Genomic DNA, 9,756 nt, shown 5'->3' with positions numbered 1-9,756 from the left:
GTAAAGTTCTTGAAGCCTGTCTCTCAGGGAGCTTATGTTTTGTTCCACGTTTAATTTCAGCTGACGTAACTCGGTGGCCACACAAGTGTTACTCTTTGCAATGTTATCCACTTCTTCACGAAAGCTGGTTATATTGTGGGTTACTTCTTCACGTAAGCTGGAAATACTAGTATTTATCTCTTCGCAAAAAGAGGAAACCTTACTTTCTCCTTGACGTAGTTCTTCACCAAAATTATCTAACCTCTCGAAGCATTCAGCAACCTTAGAACTCATTTCCTCATTTTTCCCTAGATAAGCAGTCATCTGTTCCTTAATCTCGGTTACACTCACTCCCAGAGTTTACATGGAACGAGTAATTCCTTCCATTTCACGCTCTCGCTCAACTGTAAGCGTTGTGTGGAGTACCTCTCACTTCTCATTTTTTTGGGACAGTTCCTTGCTTAGAGTTTTGTGCAGCTGTTTCCACCGTTCTTCAATTTCCGATTTATCAGCATGTCGCTTCCTTTCTTCTTCTGCTTTCTCTTCTTGTCGTTTTCTTTCTTCTTCTGCTTTCTCTTCTTGTCGTTTTCTTTCTTCTTCTGCTTTCTCTTCTTGACGTTTTCTTTCTTCTTCTGCTTTCTCTCCTTGTCGTTTTCTTTCTTCTTCTGCTTTCTCTTCTTGACGTTTTCTTTCTTCTTCTGCTTTCTCTTCTTGTCGCTTTCTTTCTTCTTCTGCTTTCTCTTCTCTTAACATACTCCAGAACTGTTGCCACCTGTTCTCTTCAGCAATTTTTTTTACCTTTCTCTTCCGCCTTCCGAGCTTTCACATCTGCAGCTTTTTCTTTTTTTCTTTTCTTTTCTTCCATTTCCGACCAAACTGTCAACCAAGGAGGAAGTTCAATAGCAGGTTCCTTATTCTCATCTTCATCGCCCTGGCAACCTTTACACCGGACGGCATCTAAATTTTGCACTTCCACGGATTCAGCCTCAAATTCACAAACGAAATGCTTCCACTGGCTGCAGGAAATGCACCTAAATGCCCCCTTTTCTTCATCTTGATCGGAGCAACAATCAAATTGCAAAATTCCGTGTTCCTCTACAATCGTCGGCAATGAATTGCGTTTAGACTTTCTTGTTGCCATCTCGATGTTTCGTAACTTCAGAAGAACCACCGGATATATACTTCGAGCCCCACGTTGGGCGCCACTTGTAAGGATCCGCCCTGGATCGTACTTGGTTCGATGGGTCTATTGAGCTTCACACTCAGTATCGCTTCGGGGCTTGAGTCTCCTCGGCTCAAGGTTCGGGTTATTCCGGCTTCTTCAATCCTCGATGTGTCCCTCGTAATTCTAGGTCAAAGGTTCTCAATGTACTTATAGATCTTGACCAAGATTCTATAAGCAATCAACAATCCTTTTTCCCACTAGGCTCTGTCAATATTCAGTTAAGTATCCAACTTCCTTTTCTCTTTTCAGCCTCTGACCAGAGAACTGAAAATTAATCCGTGACCACAGAATGAGAAAAGGTGCTCCCTGACCAGGGACACAAACGTTGACCACTAACAGTCTATCGACCGATCCCGAATTCTGGTATATCCTACGACAATCACAATCCTCTGAATTATATCTCCTGACCAGGAGCATAGTACCGAGAGAACATAAGCCTTCTGACCAGAAGAGCTAAGTAATTGTCCTAACGATAATCCAGAATAAACTAATTCCTAGTAGCGACGTGGAAGTAAGCGCAGAAATACGGGTATGAAAAGAAAAGACGATAATACGAGTTCCGTATTTTAAAAGTTTAGGCATATTAACAATTAATGTCAACCAACAACAATTTCACCTGTATGATATATGGTTCTGCCCTAACAATTGAACGTGCTTCTGCCCTTATTAATATATCTTGCTATACTAACGACACACAGCCTCGACTCGGCACGATATATGCATTCCCTTTTCCATGTTCTTGATTTTTTCTCTTTAGGGTATATTACGTTACCACTTGGTTAATCCGTCGCGATGATGATAAATGAGCAACTGATGCCATGGATGTGATGGGTAAAACATAGATATATTGATTGACTTGACTTTGAGTTTTAAGTCCACTTTATGCACATTAAGGCTAATCGGGACTAGACCTACAGTTTAAAGGGGAAACTCGGAGGCAAGAGATAGACACATATCCATGCCTTAATCATGGCTCGAACTTAATACCTCTGGTTTCGAAGCACGTTACAATCTGCTACGTGTGTCTTTTCATATCATGTCATCATTAATCTCAAGAGGCAGAAAACGAAGTTACTCAAGCAAATATAAACAAACACATAGAATCTTTCTATGTCTAAGTTATATGAAAATTTGGAAAAGCCAGATTTACTCTTCTGCTTTAATTTTTACAGTAAGACGTTCCACGGAATGTGACATATAGTATGGTATTCTACAAAAATAACGTCACATAATGTGTGTGTGCGTCATATACACTTATTTTGTGTGAATTGAGCAATGCTGTGATCTCGCCATTGAAGTTCACGGAATCGAACGAAGATGACATTTGTGGAGGGGCAATTTCAAAGTTCGATGCATAGGACACAGCCAAAATTTCACAGACCATTATACTAGCCTTGTGTCTACCAGTGGCGTAGCGTTATAGTACGCCCGTACGCCCGGCGTTCCCAGATTTAAAATTTCAAAAATGAGTAAATGCTGTAAATAGAGAGTAAATCTTGACTAATTTCATATATGTCTGACCTTCATGGCATTATAATAGCTATTTCTCGCGATCCGCTTCCAAAGCTCCACTCTCAACACTCGTTCTAGCATATTTTTTTTTCAATGCCTTTCCTGGCCGGACGCCGAGCAGGGTGCTTAGTCCCGACTCTCAATACGTGAGCACGGAAACGACCATTTCGTTATCACCCCAACTCGTGATCGGAGAGAAAATCGTAGTCCTGACTGGTCGTTAACGAGTGCCGACTTCGATGGCTTACGAGTTCTCGCTAACGACTGAGAATATAGTCTGTGATGCACTCAAAACAAGTTTGTCGTAGAGGCTACACCCAAAGGACCAATCAGATGGCGAGAATTAAAATCGAGAGTCGCGAAGAATCGATCGATCTTCCTAAAAATCGATTGTGGTTTGTTTACTGTCTTATGAAGTTGCCCAAATGTCGAAATTGATCTTAAATGTAAAACTGCACGGAAAAATAAATAGTGAGTTTATTCGAATAGATAATATTCATGTATGTGAGTTGCACTCCATGAGAATTTTTCGGAAGAAAAAATAAAACAAATCTATGCACTTACCAAATTAGCTAATAACGTCAAGACTTAAAAAAGAAAGAAAGAAGTTGTACAATGTTATGAATGTCCAGCCCAATATTTTTTAAAGATGTAAAGGTAGTTTTCTTAACCACATAGAAGGCAGGGAGAGGGAGGGTTGTTTCTTTCAAATTTATTATGAAAACAGGTGTTTCAAATATATGGTAACTTCTCGGTCCAAGTGGCGATCGTTTAATTCAAAATTAATGGTGGAATGGTATTTTTTACACGGCTCGATTTTTTATCTGTATTAACACATACCTTATAGTTTTAGAGATTTCTTGCTGCATCTCGTGTGAAGAACGATATTTCCCTTCCACACATACCTACATGATTGTTTGGGAATATATATATATATTGCAACATATTGAAGGTTAGGTTTTTCTTGGTAAATAAAATTTTACAAAACTTTAAGGGCAAAAATACACACATATTCCTAAAATGAATGTTTTGCTTGTCTTCGATACAAATAGCTGATTGGTATCTTACGTTGTTAGGTTAAGCAGGTTAGATTTAAGGCTCTTAGAATTAATAAAACATTCCTAAATACTTTCGTTGTAAGGTTGGGTCAGTCAGGTTTAGGGTTCTTAGCATTATAACAATATCTCTAAGTGAACAAAACATCCAGTCTCAAGCACAAAACTCCCTTGATGAAAATCTGCTAAAACTCCATGTCTTACATAACCGGAAACCAAGAATGATTATTTGCTGCAAATCACAGCTACTCGTGTAAGCTCCTTTAAAAATCGAAGTATCTCGGGTAAATAATACTTTGTGTAGAATTTAACAGTGCTAATTCACTTCTCCAAGCTTCAAACTTACCTTCACATATTGTTTCCAGTATTCCAAACTACTTTCTAATACATCTATAAAATTTGCAAAAATGAAAAAGAAAGAAAAAAGAAAATAATATCATTCAAAATTCGGAACCGTTGCCAACTTCTCTATTAATGGCAGAATATTGATTTTCGGTAGGTAATTGTTGGAGTTTGTGAATGAGGGCTGATTTTCTATGAGCATTTTATCCTAAATTTTCCAAATTTTATTTACAAAAAAAAAAAATCTTGAAAAATCGAACGAACACATCAAACATTGGGAAATACAGGAGTTATCCATTGTTGACATAACATTAAAGTGCAAAAGCAAACTTTTGATGTAATTCTTTTATGGTACATTCCTGGTAAATCCAGGTTCCTCACCTCACTAATTCATAATTTATTGAATGGAGATGGAAGTATACAAAATTTCTTTGCATTACCAATACAAGTGTGATTTTCCTCAGTGAAATGTACAGAAAACATACCTCAAAAATGACAAAAATATGCTGTCATACAATGAATTTGCTAACAAATATGCCTTAGGTTTTTTATGCATTTCCATGAGAAATGACAGCATCATCATAGCGTTCACAGAAGATAGGAAATTTAATTTCGTGTAGAGAAATAAGCTAGGATAAAAACATGACAAAAATCTGAGGCCTGTAAGGGGAAAAAATCTGAAAATATACTTACTGATTTCATAAAGGTGCTTTGTCAAAAATGAAAATTGTTACTTCTGGAAGTTTATGACAGCCACACAATCTTCATTGTGTACCTCAACCTATCTACTTACCATTCAAGTTAACATTTCTGGAGGTGTGAATATCCTTAGCTAGTTATATGCAATAGCTTATGGCAAGTTGTGAATATGCTTAACTAGATGGCACCTCCATTGCAGGAAGAACACAGTAATTGCATGACAAATTGTATGCTGTAACTTATTAATGCCTAACAGAACCAAGAAGTTACAGAACTGGCATTGTAAATTTACACAGAGATTCACGTTGTGGAAATTATGGGAGTGCAATACAGAGTTTTTTTTTTGGAAACTCTCTGAGCATTGGCACATAATACCAAAGACATGTTTTTCCATTTCTTAAATTTTCAGTCAATTATAATGTCTCTAACATGTAAATTTTGCATTCCTAGATGCTATTTAATGATTGGTACAACAACTTTAATTCCTCAAAACTATTTATTCAGTGAAGTGTAATTTTCAGTCGTTATTGTACCGAGACAGTGATGTGAAAAGATTTATGAATTATAATGACAATCTTAGTGTAGGATTTCCCTTACTCTTTGAGTGGAGTGGAGTTTTAAATCCACTTTTGTGCACAGATAGGCTAATTGAGACTGGACCTACAGTTTAAAGTAGGATCCGAACCACTATGCCTCACCGGTTCTCAAACTTAGAACCCCTTGATTGCAAAGCAAATATGTTACAACTATGGCATCGGGGAAGCACCCCTACCATTTGAAGTAGATGATGTAACAAAAATTATTGTGGATGCCGTATGCAAATGGAAATATAGCATCAAAACGTAAAAATAATAATAAAAGAAAAGTCTCTCAAGAGATTGAAAATGAAATCTGGAGTCCCCTTGATGTTGAGGTAATTAAGATTTGACTAATCTATTAATGGGGAGACTGTTCAAAGAAGTCCTCCCATTAATGACTATTGCAATATTGTTGTACGAGAACCAGATGGACCTAACTTAAATTTATGTAATTTTCACGAGTGATTATGTCTGAATATAAAAAAGTCAGTAATTTGAAGATACTTAAATCCTCTTTACCACTAATGAGAAAAGGTGGACATAGGTGAATCTGACTCCAAACACTGCTTTTTTAGAGTTACGTTCCTCTGGTTCTCACACGGCAACATATGACATGAGGCCGTCTTTATGCACAGACAAGCTACAGTTTAAAGTGGTATCTGAACCATTAAGTGCCTCTGCTGAGTACTGAACATGGAATCCCTTGATTACAAGATGGCAACATTTCCAATACACCATTGAAGAGGCTTGTAACTGTCAGTGAGCAAATGAGTAAAGTAAAGCAATTTCAGATAGAACAGCACTGAAAAATATATTTGCAATGAAACTTTTCTAAATCAAGTGGGAGGTGATTGCGTACATTATGAAACATGTATTCATGAAATCAGATACACACTGATGCAGACCTTTTGTACACAGAAAAGGCATAGTTAAAAAAAAACCTGACTACATGGGAACTTTGTATGTAATATCAGCTTTTTAAAACTTTAGGGAAACCCTTTTGTGTGTTCTGTTACAGCTCTTGCAATAACAATCTTCTACAACAACACACTACTTTATGGCAAAAGTAACTAAGGCAATGAAGTACATTGATATTTCATAACGACAAACAAGGCTTAAAAACTGTTGCAAAGGGGAAGCTTTAAACAGAATAAAATAAACCTTTTCATGTTTCAGCTTGCATATGAAAATATAAATCTCCTTTCTTTAAATAAATATATTTTAAGGTAACAGCCATCCAAGCCATATGAAATGGCTGATGTGCATTTTACTGAAAAATTATCTGAAAATTCTGGCTCAAGCAGATATTTAGTTTTCTGTTGGTTGACTCCCAATCTTCAAGAAAACTTTCCAGCAGGTAGTAAAAATAAATAAGTGAACCATTTAAAGTATTCAATAATTAAATGAAAGAAGTGAGGAATTGGCACTGCTAACAATATTGAAATAAAGTTCTGGTGTACCGTTACAATGTTATATTTCAAAAATGAATGTTACAGAAAACCTATTTCACACAAACTTAATAACATTAAAGCACATCTGAAGATTCACACACACACACATGCAGAGTTGACAGTGGATGGGAAAACTGAATTTTCTTCCATCCCTCCATCTTTGATTTTTGTTGTCATAGGAGGGCGATAGTGAAGCACCATGTTCTTTAAAAGACACCTCCATTTTTGTTTTAGGATGCCAATGGTCCATTACATTAGACAGCTGTGCACCTCAGGAGTGTTTTCACCAGCACCATCTATTGGTGTCATGACCCATGGTCCTCTGGATACCCACTGTTACCTGCAAATATAAAGAAAGGCCTGTCCTGAGTTTCCATTGTAGATAATAAATATCCCAATAACAATTGAAAGTAACTTCAATTAAATGATTTTAAAGGATCAGCAGGAATTCAAGTATTAACTTATGAGCACTTCTATAATCTATTCCTTTACTTCAAAACATCTAAAGTGCACATATCCGGTGATGGTTCCCCCAGTCTCTTATGAAGAAACTGTATGTTAAATTTGGCAATCCTCTAAAGTGTCACATTTATAGAAATTTTGAGTACTTTTGTTCAAATCGCAATGTCAATGTTTGACTTCTAAAAATACGCAAGTGTTCCACAAAAGCTCTATTTCCATAGCAAATGGAATGTTGAACAAATGAACAAGTAATAGCCCCATCTAGTTGCTGCACTTTTTTACACTCTGTGCAGTGCAGGTGTATCCAGTGTCAAGAGTAGTGCAAGGAAATCACGTTCAACCAACTAGACGGAAAGCAGTGTTCCAGTTAAGAAGATTCAACAAATGCCTGTCTACTGCTTTGAACGATCATTTGATTAGTTAGCACACACCACGTGACCATATACACCAGTCCGAAAGATAGTGCAGATGGTGCAGACACCAAATACATTACTTGACTCCAAATCAACAAACTAGACGACTCAGTGTTGCACCGTGCAACCAACTAGACGCTTCAGTGCAAAGAGAGTCAAAAAGTGCAGTCAACTAAACGTGGCTAATGTGTTATTACTCCTAGGTGTTTTATAAACTTGCCTACAACAAATGAGGTTAGATAAATTTATCATCCTCAATTTACATTCTACAAATTCTATTACATTTCAATAATCTTGTTATTCATATCCAAAGTAAACATAGTATCATACTTAATTACATGCTCATTGTGTGGCAAACATTATAGATTATGCTAACTGTGAATGTTATGTGAAGGCTTCCATGTAAAGTATTGTCTGGAATAAAAATAGTTATATGATTTTATGAAACATTCACATTTCTATTAATAAAAATGCTTCCACATAAAATTGTCCCTAGCATGGTCTTGTTGTATACTGGTAGGGTTTCTTCTTCTTCTTCTTCTTCTTCTTCTTCTTATTATTATTATTATTATTACTACTTGTATCTAAGAATAAAACATTTTCATAACATTTGAAGAACTCAGAAATGTTTAAGTTTAAAATTTACGGATAACGCACATTTTGTAATAATAAAAAGGTGAGAGAAGAGAATACTAGACTTATTGTAGAATATAGATAATTATGAAACAACACTGCACATGTATTCATAATACAGTAATGGTAATAAACATAGTACTTCACATCTTTAATAATGCAGTTCATATATGAGATGAGTGCAATTTAAATACTTCATGGAAAAATTATTAACAATAATTATTCCAGACTTAGAACATCTACATACCTAACAGCCAAGTGTTCCTTGTACCTGCCTTATTCTTATATTGACAAAAGTATCTGATGTTGGAATTCCTCATGTGTCCACCCTGGATAACGAGAGTAGTCACAATATTTTCATTTTAATCGGCTATCTGCAAAAGAGGAAAAGTGCTGTAACTTTTGCACAAATAATTGGGTTAACAAGTTGAGGTATTGATCATAATAAGATACTGCACAAAGTTAGTGATTTTTTTAAAAAAAAATTATATATATTCATGTTATTCTAAATGAGAAATACCATCCATCTGATGTTACACATTACTCAGTTGTTTACTTCTGATTTATTTGAAAATAGCAACTGTTTTGAAAACCCCATAAATTCACCTTTTACTGTGTTCCAATAAAAAAATAAAAAAATATTAAATGAATATCACTCTGGAACTGTTATTGCCATGAGCACCTTTGATTTGGTTTGTCTTAACAATTATAATTGTATTGTTTTGTCCATGCAAATAGGAATACGAGATAAAAAGTGATACAAATTTGTTTGCTAATCCAGAACTATATGGATAGTATTGAAAATAAACTAACATGTTCACTTGCACAAGATACCTACCTACATGGCCAGTCAGCCACTCACTTCAGTATTTATGTTTTATTACATTTTATTGTAGAAGTAAAACCCACCACATGATGGATGTCATTAGGTGTTATGATAATGAATCAAAAATAACGTACACTATCTTACCTCCTTTTAACATCCAGCTGATCTGCTTGTATCATTGGGAACTTCATGCATTGTGAGGAGCAATAACCACCATAGCACTGCACACTTGCTCTATACACTGGCTGATGACCTATAACCATCTGGCTGGTACCTCCATGTTGTGAAAATGAGAGCTTCTAGCACCTATAAAATTATTTCAGAAAACATAAATATAAGTTCTCTTACAAGGTAACTTCTATCAAACAATTCCCACTGACTGAAAGATTTTCATGCTTAAAATAAATTCATGCTACCTACTATCAACACATGACATAAGGTAGTTAAACTGAGTGCATTCTCTTGATGGTTTCATATAGAAAAAAATATTTTCCCCTTTTCAATTGATGGTTATGAATACAGTATACCAAGTACCCCCTCCCATGCACACACACACACACACACATATATATACATTACTA

The sequence above is a fragment of the Lepisma saccharinum genome, chromosome 23 (genome assembly GCF_977018435.1).
Source record: "Lepisma saccharinum chromosome 23, izLepSacc3.1, whole genome shotgun sequence".
Taxonomy (NCBI): domain Eukaryota; kingdom Metazoa; phylum Arthropoda; class Insecta; order Zygentoma; family Lepismatidae; genus Lepisma; species Lepisma saccharinum.
The sequence above is the reverse complement of the archived record's forward strand: the minus strand, read 5'-3'. Positions refer to the sequence as shown.